The sequence below is a fragment of the Dendropsophus ebraccatus genome, chromosome 5 (genome assembly GCF_027789765.1).
Source record: "Dendropsophus ebraccatus isolate aDenEbr1 chromosome 5, aDenEbr1.pat, whole genome shotgun sequence".
Lineage (NCBI taxonomy): Eukaryota > Metazoa > Chordata > Amphibia > Anura > Hylidae > Dendropsophus > Dendropsophus ebraccatus.
Window position 1 is genome coordinate 131,427,137 of NC_091458.1, and position 10,927 is coordinate 131,438,063.

The following is a 10,927-nucleotide window of genomic DNA, read 5'->3' on the forward strand; positions in this document are numbered from 1 at the left end:
CGCAAATACAATCATAAGTAACTATTATCGTTCCATGGAAATGAGTGAACGTTTTCAGGTCTTTCGCAATAGCGGTCGTTTGAGATCGTTAACGATTATGCTAACCATAATCGTCCAGTGGAATAGGGCCCTAAAACATTGCGCATATGGCTATTTAGGTCTCAATTTTGTATGCCTAGATACAGTGGCACCTATACAGGACACAAACAGGCCACATGGAGGCGCTATACAGTCTACGAGTGATTAAATGGTGGAAACCCCATCATACATTCAGAAAGTGGCACACGTGAACTTTGTCTACCTCAGAAATTTGCAGGTGAAGATTCATCACCAGAGTGACACATGAGAGCAACCCTGTGGCTCAGTGGTTAGCACTGTAGCCTTGAATCTTTGCCCCGGGTGCAGGAGACCCTAGCTACACCTCTGCGATGGACATCGCAAATTTTCATTTTTGTGTCTTCGTTTTTTTAACCTCCCCTTCTAAGAGCTCTAGCACTTCCATTTTTCTATCTACAGGGCCATGTGCGGGTTTGTTTTTTACAGGAGTAATTGTACTTTTTAATAGCGTCTTTCATTTTACCATAACATTTATGATGGAACCTCAAATATATTATTTATGAAGATATAAATAGGTGAAATCGTAAAAAAAGAATGCAATATGGTAATGTTTGGGGGGTTTCTGTGTCTACGTAATGCACTATATGGTAAAAGCGACATGATACTATTATTCTATAGGTCAGTCCGAACACAACCACATGCAGGTTACACAGATTCTCTAATGTTATATATATTTTTTTTTTATTAAACCCTTTTTTTGCAACTAATTATTAATAAAATGGTCTTATTGTGACGCCCCTAACGGTTTTAGTTTTTCACCTATGGGGCTGTATAAGATGTCATTTTTTGCGCCATGATCTCTAGTTTTTAGTAATACCATATTTGTGTAGCTCGGATGTTTAGATCACTTTTTAATAATTTTTTTTTATATATAATGTAACAAAAAAAATCGGTAATCCTGGCACTTTTTCACTCTTTTCGTTTATTCCGTTAGCAATGACGATTGTTATATTTTAATAGATCGGACAATTACGTGCTCTATATAATATGTTTATTTCTTTATTTTAATATGTTTTATTTATATAATGGGAAAGGGGGGATTTTAACTTATTGGGGGAGGGGCTTTGGGGTATTTATATAAACATTTTTACTTTTTTTCACATTATAAGTCCCCCTGGGGGACTTTTAGGTGCAATCATTAGATTGCATACACTGTACAATGCTATGCAATAGGCATAGCATCAATTAGTGTTATAGGCGTTCTGCTCATTGAGCCTGCCTGTGGCAGACTCAATGAGCAGAAAGCCGATCGGACCTCACGCAGTCACTCATTGGGGGTCCCGATCGGTAGGTGACAGGGGACTGCCCCTGTCACTTACACTTAAACGCAGCAGCCGCGCCAGTGGCATTTAGGGGTTAATGACACGCTGCAGCGCGATCGCTGCAGCCTGTCATAAAGGAAGAGGGCCGGGCTGCTCATTGCAGCCAGCCCCCACCTACTATGAAGCGCGCTCCGCTCCAGAGCGTGCTTCATAGCAAAAGACGTACTGGTACGCCCAAGATCGTCTGGGCACAGTCACCCATGGTGTACCGGTACATCCTAGGTCGCCTAGGGGTTAAATAGTTCACTTAATGCTACTGTTTAAGGATTCCTATTTGTCAGTTTAAAGGGGTTGTCCAGGGAGCAGAAAAGGTCTTACTTTGTTGACCATAAGGGGTTGCAACGAATGGTACAGTGCAGAGCAGGCTGTGAGCAGTAGGGCATAATGTATTTCATGTGGCAGAGTGATGATCTGTTTTTCAATGACTTCCATTATAAAAACAAAAAAAGGATCAAAACAGAACCATATTTTTTAACGAACACAAAAACGTAGTTAACCTAATTTTTGTGTCCATTAAAAAAACAAAAACAAAACGGATCTCTTTTGATCCCCTTTTTTTTATAATGGTAATCAATGGAAAAATGGATCAAAACAGATGCACTCAAATGCATCCGATTTTTTCCATCCGTTTTTTGAAAAAAACAAACAATTCAAAAATGCAGTGTGAACCCAGTATTAAAAATTTAACTGGAAACAACTTTAAAGTGTCACTGTCATGAAAGAAAACTTTTTGACATTCCATAGAGACATGTCAAAAGTTTTGATCGGTCAGGGTCTGAATGTTCAGACCCTTAACGATCGCCAGAATGAGCGGGGAGAGGACCGTGCTGCAGCACGTCCGCTTCCCGCTCTGTCAGCATAATCAGTTGGGCTCCATAGACTTACATTATGAGCCTGACTCACAGGGCCGGCCTTAGGGTAGATGGCGCCCTGTGCAGAATATTCTTTTGGCGCCCCCCCCCCCCCCCCCCCCCCCCCCCCGGCTGATTGTAGCCCATCCCAAGCCTATCTCTTGGAGACACACACTGTATATACTGCTTACACGGACAGATACAGTCACATATACACATACAGACGCACGGTGGAGGTTCAGCAAACATGGTGTAAAGTGAAACTGGCTCAGTTGCCCCTAGCAACCAATCAGATTCCACCTTTCATTCCTCACAGACTCTTTGGTTGCTAGGGGCGACTGAGCCAGTTTCACTTTACACCATGTTTGATGAACCTCTCCCACAGTGTATATACTGCTTACACAGACGCACAGTATATATATCCTGCAAACACAGACACATACAGACGCACAGTATATATATCCTGCAAACACAGACACACATACAGTCACATATACACATACACACCACACATACCCACCACTGGGAGTTGTTGTTCTCCTACCACACAGAGCCACACAGGAGCATGCTGGGAGTTGTTGTCCTACCACACAGGGGCATGCTGGGAGTTGTTGTCCCACCACAGAGAGCCACACAGGAGTATGCTGGGAGTTGTTGTCCCACCACACAGAGCCACATAGGAGTATGCTGGGAGTTGTTGTCCTACCACACAGGGGCATGCTGGGAGATGTCCTACCACTCAGAGCCACACAGGATTATGCTGGGAGTTGTTGTCCTACCACACAGAGCCACATAGGAGTATGCTGGGAGTTGTCCTACCACACAGAGCCACATAAGAGTATGCTGGGAGTTGTTGTCCCACCACACAGAGCCACACAGGAGTATGCTGGGAGTTGTTGTCCTACCACACAGAGCCACATAGGAGTATGCTGGGAGTTGTTGTCCCACCACACAGAGCCACATAGGAGTATGCTGGGAGTTGTTGTCCTACCACACAGGGGCATGCTGGGAGATGTCCTACCACTCAGAGCCACACAGGAGTATGCTGGGAGTTGTTGTCCTACCACACAGAGCCACACAGGAGTATGCTGGGAGTTGTTGTCCTACCACACAGAGCCACATAAGAGTATGCTGGGAGTTGTTGTCCTACCACACAGAGCCACATAAGAGTATGCTGGGAGTTGTTGTCCTACCACTCAGAGCCACACAGGATTATGCTGGGAGTTGTTGTCCTACCACACAGAGCCACATAAGAGTATGCTGGGAGTTGTTGTCCTACCACACAGAGCCACATAGGAGTATGCTGGGAGTTGTTGTCCTACCACACAGAGCCACACAGGAGTATGCTGGGAGTTGTTGTCCCACCACACAGAGCCACATAGGAGTATACTGGGAGTTGTTGTCCCACCACACAGAGCCACACAGGAGCATGCTGGGAGTTGTTGTCCTACCACACAGAGCCACACAGGGGCATGCTGGGAGATTTCCTACCACTCAGAGCCACACAGGAGTATGCTGGGAGTTGTTGTCCCACCACACAGAGCCACATAGGAGTATGCTGGGAGTTGTTGTCCTACCACACAGGGGCATGCTGGGAGATGTCCTACCACTCAGAGCCACACAGGAGTATGCTGGGAGTTGTTGTCCTACCACACAGAGCCACATAAGAGTATGCTGGGAGTTGTTGTCCTACCACACAAAGCCACATAAGAGTATGCTGGGAGTTGTTGTCCTACCACACAAAGCCACACAGGAGTATGCTGGGAGTTGTTGTCCTACCACACAGAGCCGCATAGGAGTATGCTGGGAGTTGTTGTCCTACCACACAGGAGTATGCTGGGAGTTGTTGTCCTACCACACAGAGCCACATAGGAGTATGCTGGGAGTTGTTGTCCTACCACACAGGAGTATGCTGGGAGTTGTTGTCCCACCACACAGAGCCACACAGGAGTATGCTGGGAGTTGTTGTCCTACCACACAGAGCCACACAGGGGCATGCTGGGAGATTTCCTACCACTCAGAGCCACACAGGAGTATGCTGGGAGTTGTTGTCCCACCACACAGAGCCACACAGGAGTATGCTGGGAGTTGTTGTCCTACCACACAGGGGCATGCTGGGAGATGTCCTACCACTCAGAGCCACATAGGAGCATGCTGGGAGTTGTTGTCCTACCACACAGGGGCATGCTGGGAGATGTTGTCCTACCACACAGAGCACTAACACACACAGAGCACACACAAACTCCACTAACACACACAGACAGAGATAGATATATATACTCACAGTCACACTGCAGTAGTAGTGGAGGATGTCTCTGCCCATGAGGAGAAGCAGGTAGAGCCGAGGATCACACTGCTGGTGTCTCCGTCAGGGGAGGGGGCGGGGTTATGGGCCTCTGTGAGCTGGGAGACGCTGTGGGGGGCGGGGGATGGGGGCCAGGCTGCAGTCACATGTCCGGGGAGAAGAGCTTCCTCGGCTGCTGTGCAGAGGCAGGGGACGGATATATGGCCTCAGGGGGATGCAGGTGGCGCCCCCTTCCTGCCGGGAGTGCACAGCGCCCTGTGCGGCCGCACTGCTCGCACACCCCTAAGGCCGGCCCTGCTGACTCATCATGTGACACGAAGCCAAGAGTGTTCAGTACAGGTCTGAACACTCAGACTCGGACCGATCAAAATTTTTGACATGTCAAAAGTTTTCTATGATGACAGTGACACTTTAAGCTTTAGAAAGCACTTCTTGCGAAAGAATAAATCCGATAAACATACAGCCTTGCGTGACACACAAAAAAACAGCTTATACACTTTGGAGTTGGAATATCTTTAAAGGGGTTAGCCACTTTATAATAACCCCTTCCCGCATCAGGGGGTAACTGTACGTCCTGATGCGGGAGGGGGCGTTCAGAGGGGGACTGCGCGGCGACCCCACTCTGAACCGCAGCGAACCAGGGTGCCATGTGTAGCCCGGGACCATGGCTATCAGCGGGCACGGTCCGATCGCCGCGCCCGCTAATTATACTTTTAAATGCAGCTGTTAAATCTTACAGCTGTATTTAAAAGTATTACTGTCCCCCTTTCCCTGGTGTCTAGTGGGGGATTTCCCCTCCGTGATGAAATCGGCGAGGGGAGATCCCTCCTGCTTACCAATCCGGGACTCAGCAACGCTCAGACGCTGACGCTGCAGAGCAGAGTAATACAGCAATGATCTCATCGATCATTGCTGTATAAAGTATACTGCAGTGATCTCAATGGGAGACTAAAAGTTAAAGTATAAATTAAAAAAAAGTGTTTTTATTAATAAAGAATCCCCTCCCCTAATAAAAGTCTGAATCACCCCCCTTTTACAATTTTATAAATAAAAATAAATAAATAAATAAACAAACATATTTGGTATTGTTGCGTGCGTAATCGCCCGAACTATTAAATTATCACATTGCTGATCTTGCGCGGCAAATGGCGTGAGCGCAAAAAAACGCCAAAGTGCAAAATTGCACATTTTTTGTCACATCAAATCCAGAAAAATTGTAATAAAAAGTGAGCAAAAAGTCGTACATGCATAATCAAGGTACCGATAGAACACATCATGGCGCAAAAAATGACACCTCACACAGCCCCATAGACCAAAGGATAAAAGCGCTATAAGCCTGGGAATGGAGCGATTTTAAGGAACATATATTTGTTAACAATGGTTTGAATTTTTTAAAAGCCATCAAATAAAATAAAAGTTATACATGTTACATATCGTTGTAATCATAACGACTTGAGGAACATATATAACAAGACAGTTTTACTCCAGGGTAAACGGCGTAAAAACAAAAACCCTCCAAAAAAAGAAATGTTTTTTTTTTCAATTTCATCACACATTTAATTTTTTTCTGGTTTCGCAGCATACTCTAAGCAAAAGTTAAACCTGCCATTGCAAAGCACAATTAGTGGCTCATGTGGGTCTTTAGGTGAAAAAATGCAAGCGCTATGGCCTTTTAAACATGAAGAGGAAAAAACGAAAGCGCCAAAACGAAAATTTGCCCGGTCCTGAAGGGGTTAAAATTGTTCAGCAAACAGTATTTGTTCTTACGGTTCAGGGAAGAAAAAGAGTGCTGCACCTCACACCTATGGCTGATACTAGTACCTCTCGGCTGCATAAAAAACATCAGAATTCTGTATGTGAATTGATCAAGCCACAATGGCCTCCCTTCCCTGCATGTGCACGCTTTGCGGGGTTGGCGGTCGCTGACCGACACGGTGTGGAGTTAGCGTAGGGACCCGTGTGGACCAGAGGACCTGCGCAGTGGTACACGGGGCAATATGGCTTGATCAATTCATATACAGACACTCTGGTGTTGATTTTTAATATAGGCCTAGCGGCATTAGTATCAGCCATAGATGGGATGTTCAGCCGTTCCATTCTCTCCAGTTCGTGTTTCGTAGTATTAGTTCTTACTCATAGTACTTACTGATAGCTCCCTGTGTACATCATAGAGCTAAATTCAGACTCCCCTCCCTCAGGCTGGGCTAATCCTTTTCTGTGGTCATTCTGTCCTTAAAATGGCCGACATGGAGGAGCATGTGACCATGCCCCCCCCCCAGTGTCCACCACTAAGCTTGCGTATGCCTATGAAGGATACTGGGGGGTGGAGCATGGTCACATGCTCCTCCATGTCGGCCATCTTATGAACAGCCTTACCACAGAGCAGGGCAGCACAGCCTGGAGGAGGGGAGTCTGATTTTAGCTCTATGGGGTACACAGGGAGCTGCTATCAGTAAGTGCAGTGAGTACACTTACTAATATTGTACACTGAACTATTTTACTATAAAGTGCCCAACCCCTTTAAGACCACTGTGAATAGAAAGCTACTTTAGGAAAATTTTACTTGATTTGCTATGTGTTACAGATCTTTGTACAGAGTTCTCTGATTAGATTTATAGCTGACTGAATAGTCTGAGTAGCAGGAGCTAGATGTAGATTGGGTTAAGTCCACCTCTTTCTAGATTAGCAGGGACCCAACTATGGACTGTTCTCACTGACTGAGAAACATTATGTGACCAAATGATCTTACTTCCATACATGTGACTGGGTGGGATAAAATCACAGCAGAATATCTTTCTGGTTATGCTGTTAACAGTGTGACAAAACAGCAAGACATACACAGAATATATGATTCCCAAACACTGCTTAAAGTGTGCAAAACAAAATATTCCTCAGCCATACAACCTTATAAATTCAGCAGACGAGAGATCGGCACTTGGACACTACATTACTGCAAAATATGACCAGTAGCAACTTTAGAAACATTGTGAAGCTATTATACATTGTGGATGTGGTTTCCCCAACTTGCGATGCTTGCGACAGACATCTGCCCCCCTCTGATCTAAGAAAGTATACTTCCCATTCTTCCGGTTCCCAAATCTTCTCTCTTTTTCTTTCCTCCGAGACAAGCACTTGGTTCAGGACTTGCTTCTTCAGCCCAACACTGGTCAAGACCAGACACTGCTGCAGCCAGTGATTGCCTGAGATGGCAGGTCCAGCACCAAGCACTAATGTCATAACCAAGAACAAGAGAGAAGATCGGGGGACCAGAAGGAGAAGAGCGATGTAACAGGGCAAGGTAAGTATGCATTTTTTTCTATTTACCCCCTGCCCCAGCAGCATTTTTTTTTTTATAGAATACTGGATTACCCCTTTAAGACAACATTTTACAAAGTCCTACAAGAATACAAGTGCATACATCTATCAAGGAAAAAGACATAAAAATACTACTGCTGCAAGTCCCATCCTCTTTCTCAAGTCCTATCGATATAACTACTGTATTCACAATCAGATTTTCATTTGCAAATTATCTTAACAATTTTCTCCACTATTTTCCCTTCTTTATCCCTAAGCAATTGTATATATTTATTGTATATATTTTGTATATATCCCTTGCATTGTATATATTTTACTATATTATGAAATATTTCTATAAAGAGAGAAATTTTTGACCATGTAAAATTATCTTTTAACCAAAAATAATGGTAAATGCCTTGTGCTTTCTGAATTGATTTCATGAGTTGGTAAAAAAAAGCCTAGTAGCCAGGGCCGGCTCCAGGCTTTTGTGGGCCTTCGGGCGACAGAGCCCCAGCAGGCCCCTCATCCATCCATCCACTATGCACCCATCATCCACACAATATGCACAATCACTTGACACCACTAACATACACAAACACATTATTGACACAGACACTGACTGACTGACTGACACACACTAACACCGACTGACTGACATTGACTGACGCAGACACTCACTGACACTGACTGACTGACTGACACTGACTGACAGACACTCGCTAACACTGACTGACACGGACACTTAGTAACTGACACTGACTGACTGACAGACACTCACATTCACTGACACTGACTAACTGACACTGACTGACATGGACATTTACTGACTGACACTGACTGACTGACACACTTAAACAATGACACACAGCACTTACAACTCAGTCTTCCCCCTCTTCCTCTCTGCCGGGCTGTTCTCCACACTGTAAGGTTGGGGACTTTGGGTCACGTGATCATGTCCTTCACCCTTGTCTCTCCGTATCCTTTGTCTTCTGATGTTCAGCCCGCTCACCGCATTTATTCGTTTTAATTTTTGTATTTTTCATTTCTTGAAGGTGTCTCCTCACCCTCCATGGTTTCCAGCAGAAGCTGTTGGCATAGCCACTAAGTAAATGACCTTTGCACCTGATCCATGACCTTAAAAGACAATTCAAATATATATTAACAAATATATTGTTGTTTAGGGTATATTCACACGGACGTGCTCGCAGCGAGATTCTCGCTGCGAGCCCGGCAGGTCCTGGCAGTTCCCATACACTACATACTTGCTGCGGTCTAAACGACCGCAGCGAGTATGTAATTATACCGCCCTTAACCCCTTCTGCTCCCCTGCTGTAAGCATACTTTACCTGTCCTTGCTGCACGGGTTCGGCGTCTTGCTCTCCCGCCCGGCCAATCAGTGGCTGCGGCTGGGCAACACACTGATTGGCCGGACAGGAGAGCAGGACGCCGGACCCGTGCAGCAAGGACAGGTAAAGTATGCTTACAGCGGGGGAGCAGAAGGGGTTAAGGGCGGTGTAATTACATACTCGCTGCGGTCGTTTAGACTGCAGCAAGTATGTAGTGTATGGGAACTGACAGGACCTGCCGGGCTCGCAGCGAGAATCTCGCTGCGAGCACGTCAGTGTGAATATACCCTAAATGAGGTTTGTTTGTTGTTACTGTCATTTTTTTTCCATCCACATCACTTTAATCATGTCTTGTGAGGCGAGGGGGGTTAAATATTTCTGATTGCAATTGTATACATGCAACAGGTACAAATACTATATATTTACATGACATACAACTGGCATTAACAATAAAGTAATGAATTCTTAGTCAGCTAAAAGCAGCACTTTAGGCAATCAATCTCTTACATTAAAACACATACAATGTGTAGTATTAAAGGGGTTATTCAGCGAAAATCTTTTTCTTTCAAATCAACTGGTGTCAGAAAGTTATATAGATTTGTAGTTTAATTCTATTTAAAAATCTCGTCTTCTTATACTTATCAGCTGCTTTATGTCCTGCAGGAAATGTTGTTTTCTTTTCAGTCTGACACCGTGCTTTCTGCTGACATCTCTGTCCATGACAGGAACTGTCCAAAGCAGCAGCATATTCCCATAAAAAATGTATCCAGCTCTGGACAGTTCCTGTCTCGGCCAGAGATGTCAGCAGAGAGCACTGTGTCAGACTGAAAACAAAACATTTCCTACAGGACATACAGCAGCTGATAAGTACTGAAAGGCTTAAGATTTCTTAATAGAAGTAAATTACAAATCTAGCTTTCTGTTGATTTGAAAGAAAATTATTTTGGTTGGATAAGCCCTTTAATATCTGGAAGGTGACTGCACATCTAGCCCCCTTACACAGTATTGCATATGTGGTCACATCGTACATCCCTGCACATTTTTGATAGTTTGCGGAAAAAATATTGAATTTATTTTAAAAGTAGTGTTAACAGGTCCGTAAATTTCCCCATAAATTAGGCGCATGAGTGTGCGGCTGCTTCCATGGATACACATTTGGTGGAGAAAGGGTGAAGTCGTACAAATTTGTAGATGTTTGACATGCTTATATTTGACTTACTGCTTCCATAGATAGAAAATATTGTACAAACTTGTGGCTAAGATCTCAATAAAATGACTTGTTTTTTTTTGTCATTGTTTCCAGGAGAGGAGTGCTGGGGCAGGATTAATGTTCATTCTAGAACACATCTGTTCATAGACATGTTACTTCTTGTAAAGAACAAAACCAGGTGATAAGTTATTAAATATTGTAGGCTTGGAATCAATGCCTGCTTTGTGCTCACTCTTGGATCTCTACAGACGTGTAAGTACAGAGTCTCATTAATTTATTTTTATCATTATTTGTTCAGTGATTTTCTAATCACAAAAAAAAAATTGGATTAAAATAAAAGATCAAACTAAAGAGTTGCACATATTTTTGCTTTGAGGCTGCGTTCCTCCAACATCTTTTTTGCAGAAAAAAAGCTTGTTTTTCACCTTATAAAGACGTTGTGGGAACATAGCCTAAAAAGGTTTTCTCATAAACAACAC